The sequence below is a fragment of the Hipposideros armiger genome, unplaced genomic scaffold, assembly GCF_001890085.2.
Source record: "Hipposideros armiger isolate ML-2016 unplaced genomic scaffold, ASM189008v1 scaffold_290, whole genome shotgun sequence".
In the NCBI taxonomy this organism is placed as follows: domain Eukaryota; kingdom Metazoa; phylum Chordata; class Mammalia; order Chiroptera; family Hipposideridae; genus Hipposideros; species Hipposideros armiger.
This window is the reverse complement of record NW_017731640.1, coordinates 933059-944268: the sequence shown is the minus strand read 5'-3', so window position 1 is coordinate 944268 and position 11210 is coordinate 933059.

The window sequence follows — 11210 nt, the reverse complement described above, 5'->3', positions numbered from 1 at the left end:
CGGCTGGTCCTTCTTTCTTTCTTTTCTTTTTTTTTTTTTTTAATTTAAGATATAATTTACACGAGTGCCTGGCTAGCTCAGTCGGTAGAGCATGAGACTCTTAATTTAAGATAAAATTTACATGCCATAAAATTTGCCATTTTAACATGTACAATTCAGTGGTTGTTTCTATAGTTACAAAGTGGTACAACTATCACCACTGTCTAATTCCAGAATACTTCACCATCCCAAAAAGAAACCCACACCCATTAGCAGTCACTCACCTTTTCTGCCCTCCCCACACACACACACACCCCAGCCCCTGGCAACCATGAAACGACTTTCTGTCTCTATGTATTTGCCTGTTCTGGATATTTCATACAAGTGGAATCATATAATAATGTGGCCTTTCTGTTTGGCTTCTTTCACTTAGCATAATGTTTTCAAAGTTCATCCATGTTGTACCACCTATCAGTACTTCATTCTTTTTTATTGCTGAATAATATTCTATTGTATGGAGAGACCACATTTTGTATATCCACATTTTGTTGTTGATGGATATTTGGGTTGTTTCTACTTTGGGGCTACCATGAATAGTACTATGAACATTCATGTACAAGTTTTTGTGTGGACATACATTTTTAATTCTCTTGGGTGTTGTAGTTCTAGTCTGCAGAAAGAATCCACAGCTCATTACTAGGGGTGCTGCTATCTAACCCCAAAAGGAGTAGCTCTGTAAAGAAGTAAGTTTGGGATATGCAGAATCATACCAAGTTAAATAGGTTTCTTTATTAAACTTCCCATGGACATTCATGGAACATGGTGCATTGTGGATCTTCTAATAGTGGAATGCAGCCATTATATATCAGTAGTTAGTAGCTAAGAGAATGGACTCTGGAATCAGACAAACCCAAGCTGCTACTTGAGGAAACGTGGAGAAAGTTACTTAAACTCTCTAAGCTTTATTTTCCTCATTTTTAAATAAGAGGATGATAATACACACCTCATGAAGATGAAATTAAATAAAGAATGTAAGATTACTACTATATATTTGGTATTCAATAAATGGGAGTTTTCTGCTAAGTTATCAGATTGATAAAGACAGGTACCACATGAGGTTTGTCCATACCTAGACCTCGATGTCTTGTACAGAGTCGGCAGGCTCGCTGCTGGGGACACACCTAGGAATAAGAGGGTCAGTGGATTAGACACAGTATGGAGTCTGGCCTGGTGTGGTCCCTTCAGTCACCTTGCTTACCCCTGATGTCTCTCATGCTGAACACCCTGTGAAAGGACATCTGTGCTCTTGGACTTGCATCCCTTCCCTTGCCCCTGGTCCTGAGATCTCTGGGTTCTCCAACTTACTACCTTGCAAATTGTTCTTCCACATTTCTACTCGCCTCACCTCTAGGATTTGATAGGAGAACATTGTCTTCCCAGCCCTGACCTTGGCTCTTCTCAAACCACCTCGGGTATTCATTCTACTTCTAGCACCCCTGCCCTGGGGCTGCTTCCATTTCCACCCGATTGACCGTCTCTTAGTCAAGACTCAGGCCTAAACGCCACAGGCCCTGTTCTTCTCCTCCGTGTTGCAGAGGGTCACCATGTGAATCTGCCCTTTGGGAGGTGAGCTGGAGAGTTTACAGAACTCTGCCCCGTTGCACTCTTGGACTCTCTTGCTAGTTTTCCTTTATTTTTTACTTTCTTTCATATATATATATATATATATATATATATATATATTATATATATATATATATATTATATATATAATATATATTATATTATTTTCCCTATTTCTTTCTTTTTTTTTCTTTTTTCCTCTTTTTTTCCCCCTGTTTATTTCAATTACTCTTTCTCCTAAGCCAACACCTTACATAACCATTGTAGTATTTTGGTTGTGAGTTTATTGAATTCTAAAGTTTCGATCCTAGTATATCTCCCACTCACATGTCAAGGCCCATAAAATGAGTGACAGTGACAGACTTGCCTTAGCATCTGAGTGGAGAGTAAGATCCCAGTTTTCTGACCTCTTGGCCTGAACAGAGTTTTTACTGGTCAGTCAGAGTGACCAGGACATTGGGAAGTAGATTCTCTGACCCAGTTCAATGACAGAGTTGTTTTTAACTTGTAGGTAGCTTACTGAGGTTCCCGAAGGAGACTCTCCCTCCTAAAAATAATGACTCAACCCCCTATAAGCTCTGCTTCCAGGGGTGAAAGTCAAATCTCTTTAGGGATGATAGAGGCAGCATCACGTGCTGGGGTTGAATCCTAACCCTGCTAAAGCAAAATAACTTCATTTCCTCATCTGGAAAATGGAGATACTGCTTCCTGGGATGGTGATAAGGATAAAAGTATTATTTCTATAAGAATCTGAGGACCTAGCAATAAGAAATATTAGACAAATGAATAATTATCATAGGCACAATCGGTGACCACTGATCACATGCTTTACTCACATTACCTTCAGTCTTCACAACACCCCTGAAAGGTTGGTACTATGACACACATTTCAGAGAGGGAGGTGATTGGCTCGTAGTCACCCAGCCAAAAGCAGTAAGAGCTGCAAGTTGTGCTAAAGGGCTGTCTGATTCCCAAGCTGCCTTTTCTTCAAAACAATTTCTACCAAGCTCCATCTCTCCTTGGCTAAAAATATCCTGAATAGCATCCTCATTAGCTAATATGCATACATTATTTTTTGCTTTTTGAACATAATTGGTTCATTCAAAGGAAAGGCTTCCACCTACACGAGAGAAAAAGCCGAGCTGCTCACTGAAAACTCATCTGAATTCAGAAAAGGCAGCTGCCTGTGGAAGCCCCTGTGCTTCGGGCTTGTGTCCCTAGCTGGATGGCAGCATAGTGGAGTGGAAAACAAACCCCCTTCATTCACAGCCCCCCACCACATTTGAGCTGGGTGACTTTGGGCAAGTCCCTTCCTGTTCCCCAAGGTCAGTCCCCTTGGCTCTTAGGTCAGCTCATAGAAGCACTTGCCTTACAGAGTTGTGGTGAAGATTAAATGAGACAACCCATGGGGCCTTACATGTACTATGTGGCCCCTCAAAAGCTGGGAGCTGCCATGACAGAAGGCACATGTAGGGAAGAATCCACTATCACTTGCAGGAGAGGCAGGAAAATCGAATGATTAAGTACCCAGGGGCTGGAACCAGGGGGATGATGGGTCAAACGCCAGCATGTACCATACTCTGGTTCTGTGGCACAGTTTCTTTCTCTCCCCAAGCCTCAGCTTTCCAGTAGTAAGAGAAGATATTATACATATAAAGAGCTCAATAACGAATAGTGGCTGCATTCACAGCGAGCCTCCCGGACCAGATCATCTCCTAATAGCAGCCGGAGTAATTGATTTCTGCTTCTAGGGCAACGCGCACACGCGGACACCACAGAGCATTCATCCTGGGGCAGCACGCATGTGCTCGGGGCAGCTAAAGCCAAACTGTCTGCCCCAAATTCTCCTGCTGGTAATGTGGCCGATGACAGCTTAATGGACTCTTTACCCTTGAATGCTAAGGGGAAAATAACTCATGGCATTACAACATATGAATGTAATGTGGGTTTTTTTTTTTTCATTGAGCAATGTAGAAAGAGAGCCAGGAACATATGTAGACTTGAGGCTGCAACCTGAACCTCCCTCTTCCTGGCCGTGTCTGTATGGGGGACAGATTTAGCCATTGCAATTACCCAAATCATTCATGTTTGTAAAATATAGCCATACCCATGTGTGCGTGTGTGTGTGTGTGTTTTCCTGAATGATCTGAGGCTAACAAAAAAGAGTACGCAGTCGGTTTATGATGAGAGGACTGTGAATGCCCCTAAATTATTGATTTTCCAGAGACAAGCCAGTTCCTCTTGGAATGGATTGGTGAATGTACACAGTCATGCATGCATGAGCACACGTGTGCACACACACACACACACACACACACACACTTTGTTGTCATGGGGAAGTTGGTGAAAATCTACCGGCACACCTTTCAGAAAGCCATGCCATCCTCAACAGGCAGGGAATCCCTGCTGTGGCAAGTTAAAACTATCCTCAGCCTCACAGTCTGAGGCAGGACATAGTGAGCGGCAGCCACAGATGCCTCCATTAGACTGACAGGGGCTGGGGAGGCAGGGATAAGGGCAACAAGAACTGTGTGGGTATCAGGGAGACCATAGATTTGAGGAGGCAGGTTGACCCAGGTTCAAATCCACCCTCCTGACTTTGGCCAAAAGTCTTGCTCATCTCTGAGCCTCAGTTAATCCAGCTATAAAGTGGGTTTCGTAGCACTCCCCTTGCATAGTGCCATGATTACTAATGACAAAGCAGGTAAGGGCCTAGCAGGACGTGAGGCACAGTGCCAGGCTCAGGGTGGTACTGGGTACAAGGTGCCTCAGGAGGAAACCCAGGCCAGACAGGAGGTGGGCAGAGTTGCTCCCAGGCAGCACAGGCAACGTCCCTTCCAGCCACCCAGAGCCTCGCAGAGAAGGAAGTGTGTGGAAGCACAGCTCTCCATCTGGCTAATGCTCACTTGTGTTTCCTACTGGAGAGCATCACTTTTTTCACCTCACCTGGTTTGTTTACCCAAACAAGCTGCTCATTAACAACACGAATTGCATTTTCTGCAATTCTGTTGACAGCACAAATGTCTGCAGTCAGCTTGGGAGTTTGGTGGGAACTGTTGCGGATCCCACCCAGCCCAGGAAGCACCGCTTCTGAGGAAAGGAACCAAGGCCATGCTGGGTCTGGAGTGGGGGGCAAGGGGCCCGGTGAGATCTGCTGGCAAGTCCAGCCCTAGGTCCCCAGCCCCCGAGTGGAGACCGGGCATTGGGCCTTCCTGGAATGAGGCACTTTCCAGAAAACAAAGGTAGACAGAGGAGATTTTCAAGTAGGGGGAAGGAGAAAGTGGGGGGAGAGCCAGACATGAGAGAGTGGATGAAACCCCAGACAGAGGTACAGACCTGGCAGGGAGAGGCCTTGCCTCAAGCAATGAGACTCTGAGCTTCCCTGTGGACCCAGCAAAGCTCACCTTCAGCTGCCTTCAGCACCTCCAGCAACAAGAAGTGGATGACAAAAATAAAATAGAATTATCCCTCTTTGGTTTTGTCCCAGAGGCTGAGCTCAGTGTGGCTTGCCAAAGCTCTACTCTTTCATCTCCTCTGCTTGAGCATGAAGAAAGACAAGGTTTTTAATGCATATGTTCATTCACTTTTAAGTTATTGCCCTCAGAATACTTTCTTTTCTGCCCAGTTCCTCATTCAATAAGTTCTGTTGAAGGCTTACCAATCGCTATGCAATTGTTGCTGAGGGATATGGACATGAAGAGTGACAAACGCCTGCCCTCATGGAGGTGGCAGTCTAGTAGAGGGAGTGGTACCCAATTACATGACAAATAACTGCAAATCATGATGACTTGGATGACAGAGAAGTCCAGGATATCAGGGGGGACCTGACCTCCAGCAAGGGCCATCAGTGACATCTCCTAAAAAAAAGTGAGCTTTAGACTGACACCCCAATTAAGAGGAAAAGTTACCTAGCTAAACCGTGCCAAGGGGCAATGGGCCGGCGTGTTTGGTTTCAGATGTCATCAAGACACCAAAGAAAGTCTTTGGGTTCCTCTTCTGTTTGAGGGAAAGCTTGCATGGAGCCTGGAAAGTAAATGGTACCTGACTTACTATTTGAGATGAGCTCTCGGAGGCAAGGACCCCGTCAGCACGATGGTGTCTGGCATAGAGTACACATACACACGTATATGTTAACTGAAAAAGAAAATAGCAGGGGGTGGGGGTGGGGTGGGGATGCCACACAGGGAACAGCATGTGCAAAGACTCAATATGTGCTCACGCCTTAGCGCCTATGTGTTAATGTTCCTACAAATCAATAAATACTACTACTTAACATGCCCCTACAATGGAGATATCTATAAAATCAAAGTTCAAACTTACAGCATCTCATTGTGGTCAGGTCACCATCTTCACAGCTATAGGGGAATCCCAAACTCAGGGTTCTCGTGAGCTTCCATGATGGTAACTCACAGTTTGCTCATGCCTCACTCCCCACCCTGGCAGACCAGATTCTTTACACAGCTCTTATCTCAGGAATGGCTGATGCTAGTCATCACACCAGACCCCCATGTGCCCGGCGCCCAGAGGTAAGACAGAAAACACTGAAGTCCAAGAGCCAGGGCCTCCTGATCCAACCCAAAGTCAAGAAGGATACGATAATAATAACACAGATGTACTAAGAGCTTACCCTGCACCGGGCACTGTTCATGTGTGTTACTTGTATTAACTCATTTAGTCCTCCCACTCATCCTATGGGCAAGACATTGACCATTTCCCTTTTACAGATGAGGAAACTGAGGCACCAAGATATTAAATGACTTGTGGATAACAGCACCCATCTTACCTCCCCACCCCTTGTCCTTCCTCACCTCTTTCTGGTGATCGATCAACAATTGTCATCTTTCATTCACCAGGCGCTATACATAATATTGTTTCATTTAATCCTTACATGAACTACTAGGTGGGAAGTGGTTCTTGTCCCCGTTTTACAGAGAAGAAAACTGAGGCTCAGAAAGAAAAGGGACTCATCCCAGGCTCCTGGGTTAGAGATCTTGAACCTAGGTCTACTTGATTCCAAAGCCCATGTGCCTACCCCAACTCCCAAGTCAGGCGGGATTCTAGTGCAAAGAGCGCAGAACCTGTGAACAAAAGAAATGCCAGCCCCTTCCTCCTGGTCCCCCTACTGCCAATTCTACAGTCTCCTGTAATCATCACCCAGGTGATATATCCACAGTGTGTCATCACCTTCCACACAGTTGGAAACTGTTAAGAAAATGTGGAAGAGCACCCAGTCTAGACTTCAGTCCCCACTTGTAAATGGAGATAAAAATCCCTAAATCCTAGAATTATTTAGCAGATTAAATGAGACCATGTCTGTTAAATACTGCACACATAGAAGCACTTGATAAACCCATTTTTGCTCCCCCTTGCAACTCCCTCTTCCCTGTCATTCAGACAGTCTCGGTTTGTGCCAGTCCATCCGGTTCCAGTGGGCACCCATTCTCACCATCAGCCACGGCAGGATGTCCCTGGAGGGCAGAAACATTGCCCTCTGTTCCTGTTTCCTCTGGGCATTGTAAGGTGCTGTGTATCCTTATGGCCACATACAAATAATCACTAATAGCAGTAATAAACCACTCAGCTTTCATTTGTCGCCAAGCACAACACATTCTGACATGTCTCCCTAGATAGGCAAGCACAGACATGGGAAGTCATTTTCCAAATGGGCGATTTCTTTGGAAGAACTAATTTAGCCTCATTTCCAGCAGGCTGCATTCCTGAAGGCCTCTAAGTACAGAGATTCCAACTAGCTGGGGTAGATGCTGGGCTCAAGTGGGGACCAAGAAGACCCATCAACTGCAAGAAGCACACGTTGGTTAGAATGCATCATACAGGAGGGAAACTGAGACCTAGAGATGGGAGAAACAAAGCGGCAATAATAATCATCCTAGCTACCGTTTACCTAGCTAGCAACGATGGCAGAGACAGTTCCAGAAGAAAGTCTCCTTCAACACGAGGAAATCAGCCACCAGTTAGAGCAATCTAAATGAGCCCAAACATTCTCAAGGCTGGTAATGAAAAATTTTCAGCCTTTTTCAAAAAGCAGTTTGGTGTATGTGTCAAAAGACTTTAAAAAGTTCATGCTTTTTTTATATAGTTATTTCTCCTCTCATAATCTGACATTAACAGTCAATGATGTAGACAAAATAAGTACGTAAAAATGGTCACTGCGGCATTACTTATATATGTCACAATTTTTTCTTCAACACCTACTAGGTGCCAGTCGGTACATGGCACTGTCCTAAGCTAGATTAGACCTCAGGATATCAAGGATCATTTAGTCCCCTTCCTTCCTCAGGGAGGTAATGTGGCAGAATAGAGGGAGTCTGGGAATTTAAAAAACTTGGATTTTTCATTCATTCATTCATTCATTCATTCATTCTTCCATTCACTCACTGTTCATTCATTCCACAAATATTTATTAAAAGCCCCTATATATAAATAGAATTACCATAAGTCCTAGCAATTCTCCACCAATTATTTTGGAATGAAACCAAAATAATTGAAAACAGGTATTCAAGCAAATACTTGTATATGAATGTTCTTATCAGCATTATTCATAATAGCCAAAAGATGGAAATAATCCAAATGACCATCAACCCACAAAATGGATAAACAAAATATGATATATCCATACAATGGAATATTATTCCACCATAAACAGGACTGAGATACTGATACATGTTACAATGTGGATGAACCTCAAAAACATGCTAAGTGAAAGAAGCCAGACACAAAAGTCCACGTATTGTATGACCCCACCTGTATGGAATGTCCAGAATTGGCAAATCCACAGAGACAGAAAGCAGATTGGTTATTGCCAAGGGCTGAAGGGAGGAGGGAAGGAGGAACAACTGCTTCATGGGTTTGGGGTTTCCTTTTGGGGTGATGAAAATGTTTCGGAGCTAGACAAAGGTGATGATTGCACAACACTGTGAATGTACTGAATGCCACATTTAGAAATGGTTAATTTTATGTTCTGTGAGTTTTACCTCAATAAAAAAAAATGCTTGTGTGATTTTTAGGGACATAGGCCCTTGTTCAAAGAATGAGACAAAACCCTGCCTCCATAGTGTGTGGGCAGGCAGTCAACAAACAAAACAAAATGATTGCAGCTTGTAATCAGGCTACAGTGGGGTAAGGAAGATAGAAGAGCTGGGTGGGATGGGGGTATCTTAGGTCATATGCTCAGGGAAGGACTCTCTGAAGAGGTGACATTTAACAAAGATCAAAAGGAGCTGAAAGAGTGAATGATGTGGGTATCTCCGGGGAAGAATGTTCCAGGCAGAGGGAAGGGCAGGCACAAAGCTGCCAGAGCAGGGGTGAGCTGGGCGAGCTCTAGCAGAGCAAGGAGGCTGGTGCGGTGGAAGCAGAGAGAACGAGGGGGTGTCCGTGGCCTGCCCAGGCTGCCTGCTGTGAACTGAAGCCTTGTTTTCTTAAAAAATGGAGCCAGAATCTCTACCTTGAAAGTCACCACAGGATGGGGAAAGGTCTCAGGCTTCACTGGCCTTGTGAGAACAAGTGCATTGGAAACCAAACTCTTTCTTGATTCCAGAAGTCCAGGCTTTTGAAGTTCCGAGCAGTTCTGGATTCCCAGAGGGGCTTACATGTGTCCACGTCACAGACCTGAACATGGCTTACTGTCTCACCTACATAGACCAGGCCCATCGGGGCTTTACACCTACTCAGAGGGGTGCTTCAGGTGTTTCCATGCCTGCCTACAGCTCGAGCCACCATCTAAGAACCAGGGAGCTAGAAAGCCTGAAGCCCCCCTCGTCGCCCCTGTGAAGTGAGGTGAACACTCCCCTTGTGTGTTCAATGGGTGAGATGGGTCCCCACGGCAAGGCTGTTGAATTCATGAGTGTCACAGAATTCAGTTAGGCTCTTGGAATTTGAGGACACAGCCCTTTGCTCCTGGGGACACAACAACGGGATGAGTTTTCTTAGTCCCTATGCTTACTTTACTATGCCAAACAGCTTGGTGTTAAATTCTCTCAGGGTCCCCAGCCTTACCCTACAATGGAGCTTTTGCAGGGTCTCTACCACCCCAACTCTTTCTTGTCTGGGTGTGCCCAAACCTCTGTGGCAGGCACTGCGTATTCTCCATTCACTCCCCACTCTCACTCTCGGCCAGGCTGCTCCATGCCCCAGGAGGCTGAGCGCTACAGACCACATCCACATACCCTCTGACTTCCAATTGGGTTCAGCCAATGGAGAACACAGGCGGAAGACTGGGGGGCAGGAGGAAAGGGGCGGGACATTACTGCCTGCCACACTGTGGTTTGGCAGAGGCTGCCTCTTCCATCCACATCCATAGCTCTTGTAGATGCCACTCAAATCAAATTCCAGTAACCTCCCCCTCTCCTTGCCTCTTCCCATCAAGGGTAGTAATGGCTTCCTGCTACTGCTGAACTTGGGGTGCTTCACCCCCCCCAAGCCCTGCCCACTCTTGGGAAGCATCCCCTTTTGAATGTGTCCTCTCCATCCATCCTAGACCTTCAGCTCCTTTGCCATCAGTGGACATAAGCAAACAGTGTGACCAACTCAAGCCCCATTCTCAGTCCAGACAAACAACCTTGTTACTCATAGAAATAGAGCGTGAGCTCTTTCAGATCCAGGTTAGAGATGAAGAAAGGCTAAAAGATAAGCACTTGGAAAGACATCTGAGGATGAGCTCCTTTCAAAGCAAACAGCTTTGGAATAGTGGCAAGGTTTGTTATGACTGGTGAAAGCAGGGGTGGGTTGCAGCTAACAGGCATCTCTGCCTGCCTTCCCAGCACTGCAGCTCCAACATATACAGACATTCTGGAAGGAGACGGAGAAGGGCTGCAGCTCAAATCCCAGCTCTGATTGGGGGAGGAGATGACAGGATGTGAGCATGTTGGAAAGACCCAAGTTAATAGTTTGATCTCTCTCAGCTTTTCTCAGAGAAAAAGATGCAAAGGTGAGACGTTTATTTTCAAAGCAAGCAACATATTTCTTATGTTCTGAGATTTCTTATGACAATATCTCCACTTAATGGCCCCATCATGTCTAATAACTTAGGAGATAAAATACGGTTCTTTGATCTGAGCTAGTCAAGAAGAGTGACAGCTGGCATTCTGCACAAAAATTTAGTGCCTTGTCTAATTGTGTTGACTTCTCATTATTGGGAAGTCTCACAACCAGTAGAGGATTTTTTTTTCTTTGCTTTTTCAAACTGTTAACCATTTCCTGGCTCCCCAACCACACACACACACACACACACACACACACACACACACACACACACACACACACTTGGAACTGACACCATTTCAAGAGTGGAGTCAAAGTGGAGTATGACTTGGCTCTGGGCTACAATTTGCCTGAGGGGCTTCTCAGGAGCTTTGCTGATCAAGAAGTGGGTCCCCCCTCATCCCTGTGTGTATCTCCTCTTCCAAGCTGGAGTGCTTATGTCCTTTTGAACCAGATGGGAACATTCACCTGGGCTGAATTCTAATGGACGTATGGGGTTTTTATCCAGCCATCAGAGGTCACAGAGCACTTACGTATCAGGTTCACTTGTATGTAAAGGCTGGAAAATAGAAATGCATCCATCTTGGTCTCTGCCGGGAAGGACTCACTAG